This window comes from Bufo gargarizans, chromosome 3 (assembly GCF_014858855.1).
Source record: "Bufo gargarizans isolate SCDJY-AF-19 chromosome 3, ASM1485885v1, whole genome shotgun sequence".
In the NCBI taxonomy this organism is placed as follows: Eukaryota; Metazoa; Chordata; class Amphibia; order Anura; family Bufonidae; genus Bufo; species Bufo gargarizans.
In genome coordinates, this window is record NC_058082.1 from 476,203,673 (window position 1) to 476,211,909 (window position 8,237).

General features: G+C 41.8%; 1 protein-coding gene across 2 annotated transcripts in view; it reads right to left on the reverse strand.

Moving 5' to 3' along the window:
- The window catches only part of LOC122930385 (transient receptor potential cation channel subfamily V member 1-like), a 109,835-nt gene extending 103,408 nt beyond the window's left edge, over positions 1-6,427 (reverse strand). Inside the window, exon 1 of one of the 2 annotated variants that reach the window (XM_044283745.1) lies at positions 6,093-6,427. The gene's annotated coding sequence lies outside the window, so the exon portion shown is untranslated. Of the gene's footprint in view, positions 1-4,972; positions 5,312-6,092 lie in introns of those variants that run through there. The other variant, XM_044283744.1, reaches the window with a different exon arrangement.
- Positions 6,428-8,237: the final 1,810 nt, after the last annotated feature.

Below are 8,237 nucleotides of genomic sequence, written 5' to 3' on the forward strand. Positions count from 1 at the left end.
TGGAGGATGAGGAGTGGCTCCCTTTTATGCTTCACATATAATATTATCTACAAAATGCAGTGTAATCTCCAGGCAGTATGTTATAGAGGTGGAGGAACTGAGCAGATTGATGTATAGTTTTATGGAAAAAGATTTAGTAAAACTCAAGTTTTTTCTGACTTCAGTTGTATGTGGGGATGGTATTATCAGGGATTGAGAGTATTCCCTGTGTAAGCGTGTATTCAAAGAAAAGATCTATTGCTTCCCACTCAGCATAATTTATATCACTTCCCATCACAATTTATAAACTGCATACAAGCCATTTGTATACATTTAGATAAAATGCATAAGCCCAGTCACCTCGTCAAGGTTGCCTCTTTCGAGTGGGTCCCTACTCCAATTTGGCACAGCGCTACGTGGCAGCCACCACTACCACCACAAGACAGTGCCCACTGGCGGTGAGACTCAGTAGTCCAACAGCAGCCTAGTGTCAGACTTGTTACTGGTCATTGGTGTGGACCACTTTAGCGATCAACTGGTTTGGCTTTGGGCTAACTCTAAGGACATTGTACCCTGGTATTCACGCTTTAATCCTTATACAGGGATCTGTACTTCACTGCAGGAGAGCTACCAGGCTGCTACCTCTTGAGATAGTCCCTGTGTGGTTGGCGGCTGACCCCACCGGTTCGAAGTACCGAGAGGTAGCTTTTCAGTGAAACAAGTTTGAGGTTAGGTCGTGCGGCAGAAGGACAATCTAAGAAACAGACTAAGGTCAGGGCAGGCTGAAGTATGGTACATGGGTTGTCAGACAGAGAATACACCTTTGCTGGTTACTAGAGAGTAGGAAACTTACTACTGGGGAGGGTGCCTTAAATACCCAGGGACAGCCAGCCATTGCCTGGGGAAACAATAGACCTGTGTGGGCAGTCTTTTTAAGAAGGCAAGAGTATGTACGCCCTATAGAACAAGCCAGGATGCCTAACAAGATGCGCAGGGATGGTAGTGGCTAAGAGCGCCACCTGCAGAAAAGCACTTGGCAGGGTGAAGAGTGTGGCATCCTTGCCCACAGGGGAGGGCTGAGCAGTGGCAGGCATGAACTGCTAGCGCAAAAGACTAATGCCCCCCTTGCACTGGGTCCCTCGAAGCCACAGGTAAAGCACCACAGCAATCATGCAGTGCCGCACCATGTGAACAGATGTCAAAAGCTATCTCAAAACCTAAACTGAGACCCGGTATGTTTTATATTTTTTGCAGTCTTTTGCTAATTAAAAACACCTGGGACAAATGGGAGGCGCACTGATACTATGGAAAAAAGCATGAGACAAAAGAAAAAAAACATGGATCATATACGTGTGATGCAAGCGTATATTCAGAGATAGCTGTCAGTCACTGATAGCTGTACACAGGCAGCTTAACTATAGAAAGAATAGAGATATAAATGTATAAATTACAGGTTATACTAAATCTTTTCCTACAAAACTATGGGGGTCATTATAAAGCTGAAATCCACCTATATTAGTTAGTTGCGCCTCAATCTGCAAATTTTCCCCACTCACGCCAGGTCTAAAAAAGTGGCCATGGCGTGGGCGGGGAAGGTGACAGGCCGGCAGGCCCGTCTCATTTACCATTTTCTACGCCTGTTTCAGGTGTAGAAAAAGGTCTAAATGCAAGACCAAATCTAACATATATGGCCACCTTATGAGTTACCACCTACGAACAATATGGTCATGAGTCCCTTACCAACCATACACTTGAGATGGGTTAACAAATTGGGGGAGATTTATCAAAATTAGGGCACGCTCTGACACCAAGGTTCCTTTCCTCAATGCAAGAGTTTCAGCTAGAATTCTCCTATTGATTGTAGCAGCAATAGGAAAGCTTTTCTACTGAATATGGAAATCTTGAAAAAAAGAACAGCCATTCATCTGGATTTCTGTAGTTTATGCACAGCTTGTAGTTAAGACCCCCAGGAGGGTTACAGTATGCTGCAAAAGTTTTGAAAGAAAGCGGCTTCTGAAATAAAGTATATCTAGAAGTTTCATGTATGTTTTGGCTAATTTCCTATATTTTGTATGATCATGTTATTTTTGTGCATGCAGCTACTTATGAAGAACTATATACAGTGAGGGGAATTAGCTAGTATCTACACTTGGAAACACATGGAAACTGATTTCAGTGGAAAAAGCTGTAACCATTGGCAAAAATCCAAAAGAGTACTCTGGATTCTCTGTTATTTTCAAAGCTTGGCTGAAATGAAGTACAAGAAAGGCTCAGCAGAGATCCTTTTCCTTATATGAACCTATAAGAAGTCTTGATCTTAAAGGGGTTTTCCAAACTCCTGACCTCGATGACCTATCCTCAGGAGAGATCATTACCATTCGATCAGTGAGGGCCTGACCAGCCTTAACCCTATCGATCAGATGTTCCCTGCAGCCTCCAGTTCTGGAAATAGCACTGTGAATGGAACAGGAAGCACTGCTCCATTCAAAGTGCAGTGGCCATGCTGGGTTACTGCAGCTCAGCTTCCATTCACTTTAATGGGAAATGAGCTGTAGTAAGCAAACATGGCCACTACAGTTTGAATTGTGCTGTGTTTTCTGCTCCATTCCAAGTGTTAATTCCAGCGCCGGAGGCTAAAGGGAACAACTGGTCAGTGGGGATATGGAGTGTTGGACCTTCACCAATTGGATATTAATAAACTATCATGAGGATAAGTCATGTCAGGAGCCTGAAAAAAAAATCTTTCATTCAGCTTTAGAACATCACTAGGCTTCCTTATTAGTTACCATGCAATGCTGTAACCCAACTCAGTGGTGAAATGCAATTATCCAAGGGGCAAACTGTTTAAATGATGTATACTTTTAAATTATGAAATGCCTCATTTTATAAGAACTTAATGTTTAATACATCTCCCTAAAAGGAAACTTATAAGAATCAGGCATGAACCATGATTTTGAGCAGAAACATGATTATTCAAGTGGGACTATAGCTACAGGAAACTGACATTTGTTTCGTAGGATCCTTATATAAATGAGACTTGCAGAGATGAACTCTGGAGGACTCAGCGCAATCATGTATTACATGGTACTCCTTCATTTAAGTTGACACAGTGTAATTCCTGATCTGTCCTGCAGTGGCCACTGCAAGAGAAATGTGTAGCCCCTAGAAGCCTTCTCTATTGATAACAGCTGATTGCCTGGGATTTCAGCTCCTGTCACTGTGTCTTCATGGGACTGAGCTTTCAAGATTCGACTGAAACAATTTTTTTTTTTTAACTCCCAAAGACTATAATGGAGAGTGAACTAAAGGCATGGTCAATTATCCAGTCTTATCCATCCTTCCTTCATGGATCTAATCTAAAAAAAATGGCAGCAGAGGGCTCTTATGATTGAAGGAGATTTCAGCAGTTGAATCTTTTCCGATTACACATTGATGGTATACACGGTGGAAAGGCTATAAATGTTTTTAGTGTATAATCTCATACATCTAATTTACCCAGTTCATCCAGTAAATTATGAAAAAGACCATACCATCATGTCCTACTGCTATACAATGGCACAATCATTATAGTTCCCTATATGCAAAATGGATACTGAAGGTATGGGTGATATTGAGATATCAAATTAATGTCAGATAGGAACATACCTCATAATACAGTGATATAATAGAGTCAATGACAGAATTATAGGTGGAGACGAGGGGTGTTATCTGGCATATTACTGGTGCAATAAATTATATATGTGTGTGTGTGTGTGTGTGTGTGTGTGTGATATGCCACTTCTTACCCCTTGTCCCTGTTTATAATTGTGTAATTGACTCAAATATATATATATATATATATATACATATATAATGACTTAAAAAGGGTAAACCATCAATAACACAAACCTATGTCTAGTGAAGGAGTTAAACCCTGCAGACTATAGTGAGATTCCATTTTTTTGTGTCTATGTCGCATCTAAAAATGACCATAAACAGACCTATCTGTGATGAAGCTTTTCCAGTCTATCACATTTTGGCAAGCCCTCACAAGCCCTTACAGCCTCCCAGAAATGAAGGCATTTACTACCCTCACATACTTCACTGACTCTGAATGATCTCTAAGAAAAAAAATGGACATTTCTGCACTAAGGAAGAAACCCAAAGCATGCACTCAATGCAATCACAGACACATCCAAATATACGGTAAACCCAAGTAAATCAGTGTACATTTTCTGATGTCGCACACTGCTCACAATTTTCAGACAAGTTCCTGTGGGAACCAACACTAGTTGTTTTTTTCCCATGCAAAATATCTCATCTCCTACAATCTCCCCCACTGCTGCTCTGCAAATATCCTGCTGACCATATTGTAAGAGGAGAAATTCCTATGTGTAAACTTGTAGAAACTAGGACCCATGGCTGAGACACACCCTAGTTCATATTCTAGAAGGCTAGAATAAGAGCTGGTGCCTTCCATATGGAACCTAAAATGTTTTCCACTAGAAAAAAGCACTCAAACAGTGTAGAAATGATCATATCTAAAGAGTAAGGTAAGGTAACATGCCTAATTCAAGGCACTTGAGTACTTGCATAAACTCTATATATAAACACCATTTTGGCATTATGTGAATATTTTTCAAGACTTCATCCATGGAAAGGCTACTAAACCTTTTCATGAAAGCAGACATGGATTTTTAAGACTGATTCCTAGTCATACCCAGACAGAGGATCCAAGAATCCCACCAAAACATCTTATCATAGCTTTTCTCTTTCTTCTACCTTAAATATAACTCCATATTCTACAGAAATTGGCAATCCTTTGACTGCTAACATCTCAAGCCTTGCTTAAAACCTCTAACTATGGAGACATTTTACCTAATCTCCTCTCTCTGTCCACTCCCCAGCTCCCTGGTAAACTACATCAGCTTGCATTAGTCTTACATTTTAAGCTATAACTGAGGAGAACAGGTAGAAAAGTCATTACTAAAAGGGGAATAAAAGATCCACTTACTGTATAAGCAAGTCTGAGCTCCCACTCCTTGTAGATGAAGCCACCAAACAGGCAGAAAGTGACACCACTGATCAAGTCCTATGTGCAATGTTAAATCTCCACCGATGAAGATCCAATGCAGAGCAATAGGAGCCTAGCACACTCCTTTGCCTAAAATCCCATCTACAAGCCTTTGCATGCCATTGGATGGACTGTCTGTCTTTATAAGTCACGTTGTGAGAGGTTAACCCTGTGTGCTGAGGAGGGAGGTAGTGCATAGATGGAGGGATATTCACTTTCTTCAGCATTTTTATGTATATATACTGTTTTAGGTCTTGTATGACCATTGTATAGACTCTTTATATGAACTTTGCAGTGTAGAGAAACTTCCCTTGCACCAAGCAGATAACCCAGTCCCTTCTGTAAAACCCCTCTTACCCCTCCCATGTTACATCTGAGTGCCCCCTTTTCTTCTAGCTCACACAATCCCTCCCTTTCTTCTCTCTGCTCCTCCATTGTACTCTGTTCTCTGCAGTTCTTTGCAGCCCCTATGAGTTATTATGTTACTTTTAGTGGTTATTTATTTCACACTTCTATCTCTGTGCACAGAAGCTTGAGATGTACTTTCTTTTAATTTCTAGCTGCAGTATACAACATAAACCTTTCAGAAGAAGAACATATCTGCCTTTTTAGATATATTTCCTGGGTTTGCTGAACCACCCATGCTGTGCTGGGCTCAGAGATAAGAGCACACCCAACATAACCACAAAAAGTCACAAAATGAGGAACTGTAGAGGATGCAGCTGACACCATGTACAGCACTGTCACAGTGACCTGCAAACTGACACACTCCATCTCATGACCATCAGTCATGGTAGTCCTATAACATACAGATTGGCATAATGAACCCACATTAAGCCTCCTTGGATGTTAACGAGATAAGAAATTTAGCATATAGGGAACAGAGAGAATACTAGGGTTTGTAGTTCTCAAAGTTGACTTTTCCTATAAACTTATACACAACTAATCAATATAAGAAGTGTTCTACCAAATAACAGACCAGGAATGAGTCATGATCAAGATGTTTTATTGTGAATCATCCCTTGGTTAGAATTTTACATTCTTCTTGTTTTCTACTTACATACAGAACATCCACTGGAGTTCAATCCATTATCCTCATTGTCCAACCACTGACTGTTCACTCTCCAGTGCTGAAATGGCAGCAGTGTCTTATTGCTTCATATTGCAGCCTTGCCTATAGTCACACACTGAGATTATATAATATCCATGTTTCCAGAGAGCAAAGTTCTGCTTTCCCATTAATTAATCCCTCACATCAGTGGCAGTAGCATTACAAGTGCAACATAAGTGCAAAATGCTCCCCAATCGTCCTGATGACAGGTCTCCACTGTGTTCTTCAGCTCAGCCCTGGTCACTGATTCTTCTCTCTTAGAGACTGAGCTGTAGATGCAGGAAGTTCTCTATAGAAATGATGCACAACTGAGCACCCAGCAAAATAAGAGAACTGACACCAGGAAAGGAGGGGGATGGAGCTCCTCATCATCATCACTGAAGCCTTATTGTTGGAAGTTTACATCATGCCCTTGTGCAGATTTGTGTCTAGACTCATTCTCACTTTGTATGTAGGTTATTACTTAGGGCTGCACCTGACGTCTTTGTCAATGCCGAACATTTAGGTTGTTTTCTTTAGTAAAATGTCTTATATGTATAATATGTATAGGAACGAATGATGAAATGGTTAATGTGCAGATGTCACCCCCCCCTCACTGCAGAATTTGTTTACTCCACAGTATGTGAACAGAACAGGACGTAGAGTGACTGGGGGGATGTATCTGTATGAATACGCATTTATGGGTGATTCATTAATTGCGATATTGAATAGAGGGGGGACTGGCCATAGACCCTACAGTATGATTTCCCAGTGGATTGATGCCCAGGGGGCTGCCCAAGCCCTCCTTAGAGCTGCTTGTTGGGTAACGATCTGATGCTCTCATCGGAAATTAACGCTGGGAACATCAGGTAATTACGTACCTGGCCAGTGGCCACAGATGCCTGCCAGCCCTGGTGTTCACCCTCATAGGCCATAGGCTATTACACGAGACAGGGACATAGGCGTCTCAGGCTGCAGGTTGGAAAAATACTGTGGCCTGCACTGGAAATCCCGACATGGACCGGGACTCGGGTATTTATTTTTTTCCTTCTTTCCTTGCTCAGTTAGGGAGCATACTACTGGGAGCACTACATGGGTCATTACTAGGGAAGGTCCAGGCAGCATACTGAAGGTAGGGTTGGCTTCGTGCAGTGGCCCACATCTCACCTCCTAAGCCTCTTGCTCCATATCTAAATTAAAGACAATAGAAGAAAGAGGAGGACGGAACATGGCAGCTTCTGGGGAGGTTTCTTTGAGCTGCACTGTGGTATTTATTTCTACTGGTCTACTGGGATGGTATTTTCTGCTGCACTATGGTGTTGTTGACCCAACCTATGGTACTGCTGACTCCCCATTTTGTCGGTCCTGCCTACTTGTGTTGCCCCACTTTCTGTCAGTGTGAACACGCCTACAACATGGGTCCAGTTTTAGTATTTTTTTTCCCAGGGCCACTTGAAGTTCCCATTCTACCGCTGACTCAATGCATTTACCATAGTGAGTAACTCACTAGACATATTAGACACATTTGCCTATCCTACACCAGCTCATAACTGACATACATGAAAAAAGTGGGTCTCCTGCAGGGTATGGTTTAAAATAGCAAAACAGGGTCTGATGCACACGACCATAATTTTGGTCCGTGTCCAATCTGCAATTTTTGTGGCTTGCATACAGACCCATTCATTTCTATGGGTCTTCAAAAATTCTGGGTGCTGTCTGCATCCATGTGGTTGCTCCTCAAATTTTTAGAACATGTCCTATTCTTGTCCATTTTGCAGACAAGAATATCCAGCTCTAGTAGAAAAATGTGGTATGCAAACGACTGGTTTGCGAAACTGCGGTTTGGGACAGCAAAATGGATATGGTTGTGTACATGAAGCATAAGCATAACTTACCTGTAGAGTCCCCCACCTGCCGTTCCTTTTCTCCCTGCCAGCCTCTGTTTACAGGACTGCAGAGGTGACATCAATGCAATGTCAGTGCTGCAGCCCTGTATACAAAGGTCGACAGAAATGGCAGCATTGGAATGGCGGATGATTCAACAGGTACCGTAAGTAATGCTTATTTTGTTATTTTACACCATCACTGCCCATGTTCCACTTGTACCTAATCTCA